This window comes from Musa acuminata, chromosome BXJ1-9, assembly GCF_036884655.1.
Source record: "Musa acuminata AAA Group cultivar baxijiao chromosome BXJ1-9, Cavendish_Baxijiao_AAA, whole genome shotgun sequence".
Taxonomy (NCBI): domain Eukaryota; kingdom Viridiplantae; phylum Streptophyta; class Magnoliopsida; order Zingiberales; family Musaceae; genus Musa; species Musa acuminata.
Window position 1 is genome coordinate 12,303,478 of NC_088335.1, and position 8,510 is coordinate 12,311,987.

Genomic DNA, 8,510 nt, shown 5'->3' on the forward strand with positions numbered 1-8,510 from the left:
AGACATATCTACTAATCATAAAGAAATGGATACAGATGTGAGGCGACGGATAGTAGGGCCATGGGCATGGCAGCGCCATGGTACTGTAGAGGTGAGACTTTTGTGAAGTCATTGATCCATTGCTCTCATGGAGGGAGAGTGCTTGGTCGTGAAAGGGACTGAGGAGGTGGAGCATACGGAGGCAAACTTCAAGTACCAAGACAAGATTGAAGGGCAGAGACCAAGGAACTTCGTAAGACCGGTGTCAACGAGCTTCTCATCAAGATAGTCAAAAGTGAATGACTTCGGGTCATAAAAGAGTACATGACAAAGGAACAAAGTAGGTAGTATATGATGTTATACCTTTGCTACTCAATGGAGTAGGCGGTAGGGTTGATGGAGATACGGTATAATCCCAAAGGTGGCCAAAACTATTAGAGACTTATTCCAAGTTGGGGTAAAAACTTCTTGCATTCCAGAAGTTCGATGGCATTAAGAAGGTGAATCACAGTAGCTAACTCAACACAAGGAGTGCAAACACTTCGAGTGCTTTAGAAGTGTGAGCAAAGAGCAGGCAAAGGCTAGTAACCAGCTCGATGCATGTAGTACAACCCTCAAGGAGGCAAGCGAAGTCAAATAACCTTTGTCTTCTCTACTCTTAAGAGAATGGGTCAAACTGAGTACCCCAATTCTCTTATCTATCTAGTAGAGGAGCTTTGCACATGTTCAAAGACCCTTCGAAGAAACCAAATGGAAGACAACATTTGTCAAATCCTCACCAATGGTGATCAGTGCTACTGAGAGTAGATTATCCACTTCATTTCCCAACAGAATGCTAATCGAAAACGGAAGTGATACGAACATACTTGGAAGTGACAACTAAATGAAAGAAGAGTTGATCGACAAATTTTGTAGAGGAAAGACCCAAAAACTTCAAAAGTTTACAAGGTAATGCTTGTTAAAGCTCCAACAAGTATCCACCAAGTTCAAGCAGCATGAGGCATTTGAGAGATTAACGCATAGTAAGCATAGTCTTTTCCTTCATCCAAAGGATCTGCAAGAACCAACAGAGATTAATACAACTCAGCTAACCCCACACTAGAGTCAGAATCATTGGCGAGTTGAAGCAGCATGATGGATCAAAAGTTCGATTACTCAACAACAACAGTAGAGAACTGCTAGGAGCCAAGAGGCGCATTGCAACTAGAGTAGAAGATTGAAGACTTAGCAAAGGCAAAGAGTTGTAGTGTCGGCAAAGGCTTTGACGAGGACGTCAAAGGAATAAGTAAAGGAGAATGTCATGGACAAAATTGTAAACAGGGTGTTTAATGTAATGCTCATATATGTCCGTGTCTTTTGGTTTGTTCATGCTTTGTACAACACGTAGAGGGACGATCGAAGGCTTAACAGCCCTAATTTAGTTGGGTTTAGTGATCATTTTAGGCTTATAAATAAAGGTTGTGTCATGTGGATACTTATGGGAGATTTTGGTTTGTAGTGGACCATTTTAGATCCTTTGTTGTGTGACTGTTCAGAGCTTATGAAGTATTTTTATAATTTACATTATTTATGAAATATTTTATGAAATGATTGCTTATGTATCCCGAGTGAGGCGCTTTCTCTAACTCGTTTTCTCTTTCGTAGGTTCTAAGGGATTATAGGAGGTCTCAGGGAGGCTGACCTTTACGGATGGACACACAATGGTACCACACGACTTAAACCAGCTAAATCTATGACAGTAGATCACGATGACCGAACCATTATAAATCTGGTGTGCTCTTTTCATTTGCTATTTTCCTATATTGCTTATTGATTTTATTGCTCATTACATTCTATGAATGTTTTCAAGTTAAGCATGTTTTCGATATGCGCTTTATTGAACGAAGTTTTTCTAAATCATTATTTTTACAGAAGTACTAATTCACACCCCCCGCCCCCCTCTTCTTAGTTAACATAAACCTCTTTGTTATAGTGTGTTATGATCAAGAGCGACACTAAGAGAGGGGGTGAATTAGTGCAGCGGAGAAAATCAGTAGTTTATAAAATATTTCGTTCGTCGAAAACTAAATTTGGAAAGTGCTTGGCTTTAGAATGAAAGAACTAGTAGTTATTTAAGAAAGTAATGACAGTAATGAAAAGCAGAAGGGAAATGAGCACACCAGAATTTATAGTGGTTTGGTCATTGTGACCTACATCTACTTATGATTCCTCCTTCGTCGAGGTCATCGGCGTCTACTAATGGTCTTCCTTCAATAGGCAAAGACCAACCACCTCTTTACGATGATTTATTTTTTTCACGGGTTTAGGAGATAACCCTTACAAGTCTCACACTTCTCTTAAATGATCTCAACACTTAGAAAGGGAGGAGGAGGACTCTTTATACTTTTACAACACTTTTAGCACCCGAAGAATTTAAGATTATGTTCACACTTTCATGTCCTTTCATGCAGAAAATGATGGGATATTTATAAGCCCCAATGACTTCAGAATTGGAGTAAAAAAGTATCATATCCTCGGATTTCGGGGTACTAGCGGTACCACTACCATTATTGGGCGGTACTATCACCTGTAAACTAACACTAGGTGGTACCACTGTCCAATTTGGGCAGTACCACCGCCTGACAGAGCTCGGAGACCAAGCTCGGGCGGTACCACCGCCTAGAACACTTAGAAGACTGAGTCCCAAGTGGTGCCACAGCCGGTTGTGACTTCAGGTGCTGAATGGGCTGTTCAACCAGCCTAATTCAACATTGTTTAGGGCCCAGTTGACCTCTAACTGAGTTAGTAGGATTACTTTCCAATCCTAACTCAACTAATATACTAACTACGATTAAGGCAAGCAATCTCTATCCGGTATGTCGAGTTTTCTCTCGACGATCCTCCGACGAACTTCTCGACAAGTTTTTCAGTGAGCTTCTAGTGAACTCCAATGAACTCTCATCAAACTCTTGACGAACTCTCGGTGAACTTCTGACGAACTCTTGGCGATCTTCCAGCAAACTCCTGGTACATCGTTCGAATCATCGATTTCGGCCCATCATATGCTTTATGCCTTACCACTATCGTAGTTAATCTTGCACACTTATCTTAACACATAGATTAGATCAAATAATTTACCAATTGATTTCATCATCAAAATTTTAGATTCAACATAGTGCATCTTCCAATTTATTTTTTTTAATGCCTTTAGATTTTATCCAATTAATTAAATTTGTACGAATTTAATTAATTGTATGAAATCCAAAGGTGTTAAAAAATAAATAAATTTGAAGATGCGCTGCAGCAAGGAGGTTTATGCATTGCAACATGAAAATAAACAACAATAGGAACTCTAATACCGTGTGTTGTGCATACTGTGAAGAGGAAAAGGCAAGAAAAGCAAAAAAAAACAAACATAATTGAACGAATTTTTAATTTTATGTTTAGTAACTCACAATTCTATATTTCGGGATTGATGATAGAATACTATAGTATCAAGCAAATATAGATTGTCATAAACCATAAGTGAACTAGTTCCAATCGTATTTGAATTTAAAGACAAATTAAACTGATTATTTTCAAATGAAATGAATAACTAGATTTGTCAAATGATGGTGCAACAAAAATATTTTCAAATCCAAATAATATCTAAGTATACGATAACAATCTAAATGTGCCTATAGCTTTCATATCTATCAATTTTTCATCTCCCACATAAATGCATCTCTCAACATCATTGAGCATTCGATAGCTCAAGCAACCCTGCATTGAAACACTGATATTAGTAGTTGCATCGGAGTCTAACCATCAAGTGTTTCTAGGTACTAAAGTTAAATTAACTTCAGAATAAACCAAAGTAAGGAACATACATTTTTTAGCACGCTAAAGTGATATTTGGCATAGTCTTTCTTCAAATGCCTAGATTTCTTGTAGAAGAAACAAGTATCATCCTTATTTTATTTTTTTTATATTAAACCTTTATCAGCCTCATTCTTTCCATATTTGTATTTTCTTTTCTTGCCCTTGTCCTTAGAGGTGCTGGCCAAGTTGGTACTTTCGGTCTTTTCTTGCTTCAACTTTTCTTCTTTTTGGCACACAATATGAAATAAGTTCAAAACCAAATGGACAAGTAAGTCCTTTGATAAGTCAAATTTTAATGCTTTAAACTTTGAAGTAAAATTAGACATCTCCACGATGAACTCTCTTATATTTCCTTTGCTGTTGTACCTGATGGAAATCAAGCTTTGAAGTAGAGTGCTTATTTCTACCTAATTGTTTTTAAGAAAATATTTTTCTATTTTGATAAGGAAATCTTTGGCCTTTGTAATCTCTTCGGATACCGCACCCCTAAAGGCTTTCAGAATGTCATGCTTAATAATCATGAGACTCATGCGATTAGACCCACTTCTCATATAGTCTCCTTTCACCATGAGTACTATTTTTCGTAAGAGAAGCGGGTTGGTCTTCCCTTAGTGCAAGGTCCAGATCTATGCAACCCAAAATGATCAGAATGTTTTCCTTCCAATCCTTAAAGTTGGTTCCGTTTAGAACCGGTACTGAATTGAGGTTAGTAGATATTGCTGCAAGAGAACCTAAACAAGAAAACAATAGACAACCACAAATTATACTCATATATATTACCATAAACTTAAGTAAATTCAAATAATGATATAACCCATCTCAAGATACCAAGTGCAACATTAATATCTTGTCTTTGGACTTCAATATTAATTACTAGTGGTAGTCTTGTTGTAATGATCAACATTGATAATAAGACATGTCAAATGATAAATCCATCTTTGGATTGATTTATTATTCATATGTATAACTTTATAATTGCCACATGTTTACCATTATTGGTGTGTATATTATCCTACGAGAAATGCACACTACATTTAATATTTTTATGAGAAATGCCATGAGAGGTCACTTTGGTAACTTCATGCATCAAATTACTCAATCTAATATTAAACAACTTTATAATCACTAATTGAATTTGAATCTTATTAATCAAATTGGCTTAACCTTAATTTGTTAATTCAAATTAAGGTTTATTCTGAAGTCAATTTAACTTCAATACCTAGAAACAGTTTGTGGTTAGACTTCGATATAACTACTAACATCAGTATTTCAATATAGGGTTGCTTGAGCTACCGAAGGCCCAATGATGTTGAGAGATGCATTTATGTGGGAGACGAAAAATCAATAGATGCGGAAGCTATAGGCATATTTAGATTGTTATTGTATACTGGATGCTATTTGGATTTGAATGACACTTTTATTGTACCATCATTTAGACGGAATTTAATTTTTATTTCTTATTTGAAGTTATTCTTGTACATTTGGAAACAATCAGTTTACTTTGTTTTTAAATTCAAATGTGATTGTAACTGGTTCACTTATGGCTTATGACAATCTATATTTGCTGGATACTAAAATCTCCTATCATGAATCTCTAAATGTGGAATTGAGAGGTGCTAAACATAAAATTAAAAATTTGAGTGTATTATAGCACAAATGTTTGTGTCCCATATCTAGAAATAGAGTTGAAAAACCTATGTAAGAAGGGATTCTTGATCATAGTGACTTATTAGGTTTAGATGTTTGTGTTGAATGTATTAAAGGTAAACAAACCAAACCTAAGAGATCAGGTGCATATAGAGCTACAAATGTCTTAGAATTGATACATACAGATATTTGTGGTCCATCTCCTACACCTTCGTGGAATGGCTAACAATACTTTATATCATTCATAGATGATTACTCTAGATATAAATACTTATATCTAATACATGAAAAATCTAAGTCTTTGGATGTGTTCAAGTAATTTAAACCTAAAATTGAAAATCAACTCGGCAAAAGGATAAAAAGCATTAGATCTAATTGTGGTGGGGAATATTACGACAGAAATGACGACTCAGGTGAACAACATCCAGGACCATTTGCTCTATACCTAGAGGAGTGTGGAATTATCCCTCTGTATAAAATGCCAAGGTCACCTAACATGAATGGTGTCGTTGAAAGACGAAACTATACACTTAAAGACATGGTAAGAAATATGATTTCTTAATCTACTTTGCTAGAGTCACTCTGGAGAGAAACAATAAAAACTATAGCTTATATTCTTATAGAGTACCAATTAAAGCAACTATAAAAACACCTTATGAGCTTTGGACTGGGAGAAAGCCTAGTCTAAGACACTTTCATATATGGGGTTATCCAGCTAAGACAAGGCTTTATAGGCCTAATGAAAAGAAATTGGAACCCCAAACAGTGAGAAATTACTTTATTAGTTATTCTGAGCGATCTAAGCAAATCAATAAATATTTTTGAGATGAGTATTGCTATAAGGATATTGAGTTTGGGGGGAGAAATAAGGTTAAAGACTTTACCTTTAAAGAAGAATTGGTTCAGTTTAATCCAATTCATATAGTTGCCACTGATATGGCAAATTCAATACCTCAAAAGGATATAGTCATTTTAACTCTCATATAGTATAAGAAAATTATTCATGAGGAACAAACTCAACATTCATAAGAACATATACCACAAGAGCTAGTACCTTTGCGACGATCCATTAGGATAAGGAGGAGTGTCATTTTAGATGATTATATGGTATTTCTCTAGGAACATGAAAAAAGTAGTGGTACGATGGAAGATGATCCAATCAACTTCTGTCAAGCCATGGAGGATTCCAATTCGGATAAGTGGATTGAAGCAATGAATCAAGAGTATAAGTCCATACATGACAATAAAGTTTAGGAATTTATCCTATTACTAGAACGAGTGAAACCTATTGGTTGTAAATGAATTTTTAAAACCAAAAGGGATTCTAATGGTAATGTGGAGAGATATAATGCACGTCTTGTGGCAAAGGGCTATACTAAAAAAGAAGGGATTGACTTTAAATAGACCTCTCCGATTTTAACGAATGACTCTTTTAGAACAATTATGGCTCTAGCTGCACATTTTGATTTAGAGCTTTTTTAGATGGATGTCAAAACAACATTTCTCAATGAAAATATTGATGAAAATAATTTATATGGTACAACCAGTGTATCAAAAGACCTAAAGAAAATAGTATGTAAATTGATAAAATCTATTTATAGGCTAAAACATGTTGAATCTTGGATTTTGATGATAAAATCAATTAATGAGTTTACAATCTAATGTATGTTTAAGTAACATTGGACTATCTTCAATCAAGGAAAATAAATCGATTAAAGTAGTGGAATCAAAAGTTGGGCTGAAATGGAACATGTCAGAAGATTAGACGTCGGATCGGAGGAATGATCAACATGTCAGCAGAAGGCTTCGTGCCATGAGTTCGAGTATTGGGCCAAAAGGATCGGACATTGCGCTAAGGAGATCGGGTGTTACGGATATCAACATGTCGATTGGGCAATACATCACAAGAGAGGACGATGTGCCGAAGGTTCGGGTGAAGTATCGGATGAACCAATGACATATTGGACAACTTAGTATTCTTGTTTATAATAATTTGTCTAGATCGAAGTAGTTTTAGTTCTAATTGGGTTGGTTTAGAATGTAATTAGACCAACTCAATTAGGGGTCAACTTGGCCTGAATTGAGGTTATTTTGGGTCAAGTGGAAGGCCCAATCAGTGACCCATAGTTGGCCCAAGCTGTGACACTGTCAGTCTATGCGATAATATCGCTCAGACTGTGTCAAGCGATGGTACCGCCTAATCTCAAACTAGTAAGCGGTGGTACTGCTAGTACCCCGAAAACCCAGGATGAGATCATTTTGTCCCCAAATTTGAATTCATTTGGGGCCTATAAAAACCCTACTCATCCTTACTCAGTAAACACATCAATTGAGAGCAAAAAAAAGAATAATGCTATTGTAATATTATAAAAACTTCTCTCAAGCTTTAAGTATTATATGAAGTTTAAGAGATGGGTGAGTGGTTGTAAATGTTATCTCCTAAACCTGTGAAAAGGAGAAAATATGTATAAAAGGGTAGTTGATCTTCATCTGTTGAAAGAAGATCGATAGTAGAAGCCGATGGCCTTAAGTGAAGAGGAATCAGGAGTGGATGCAGGTCACGACGACCGAACTACTATAAAACTTAGTTTGTATTTATATTTTGTTGTTTACCTTTATTACAAACTGCTTTACTTGGTCATTACATTCTTATGAATGTTTTCAAGTTAAATATATTTCCAATGATTTTATCCAACGAAAATTTTGAATCGATATAATTTTTATCATAAGCACTAATTCACCCCCCCTCCTCTTAGTGCCAATTTCGGTCCTAACAAAAAAAGTATCCTATTAGTGGTATCATAAGTTTCATCAAGTAATTATCTCATTTGGTTTTAAGATGAATGTTGTTGATGATTGCGTGTATCATAAATTCAGTAGGAGCAAATTTATTTTACTAATATTTTATATAGATGACATTATGCTTGCCACTAATGATATAGACATATTGCATGAAACCAAGAGATTTTTATCTAGAAAGTTTGAGATGAAAGATCTTGGTGATGCCTCTTTTATATTAGGAATCCAGATACACTGAGATAGAT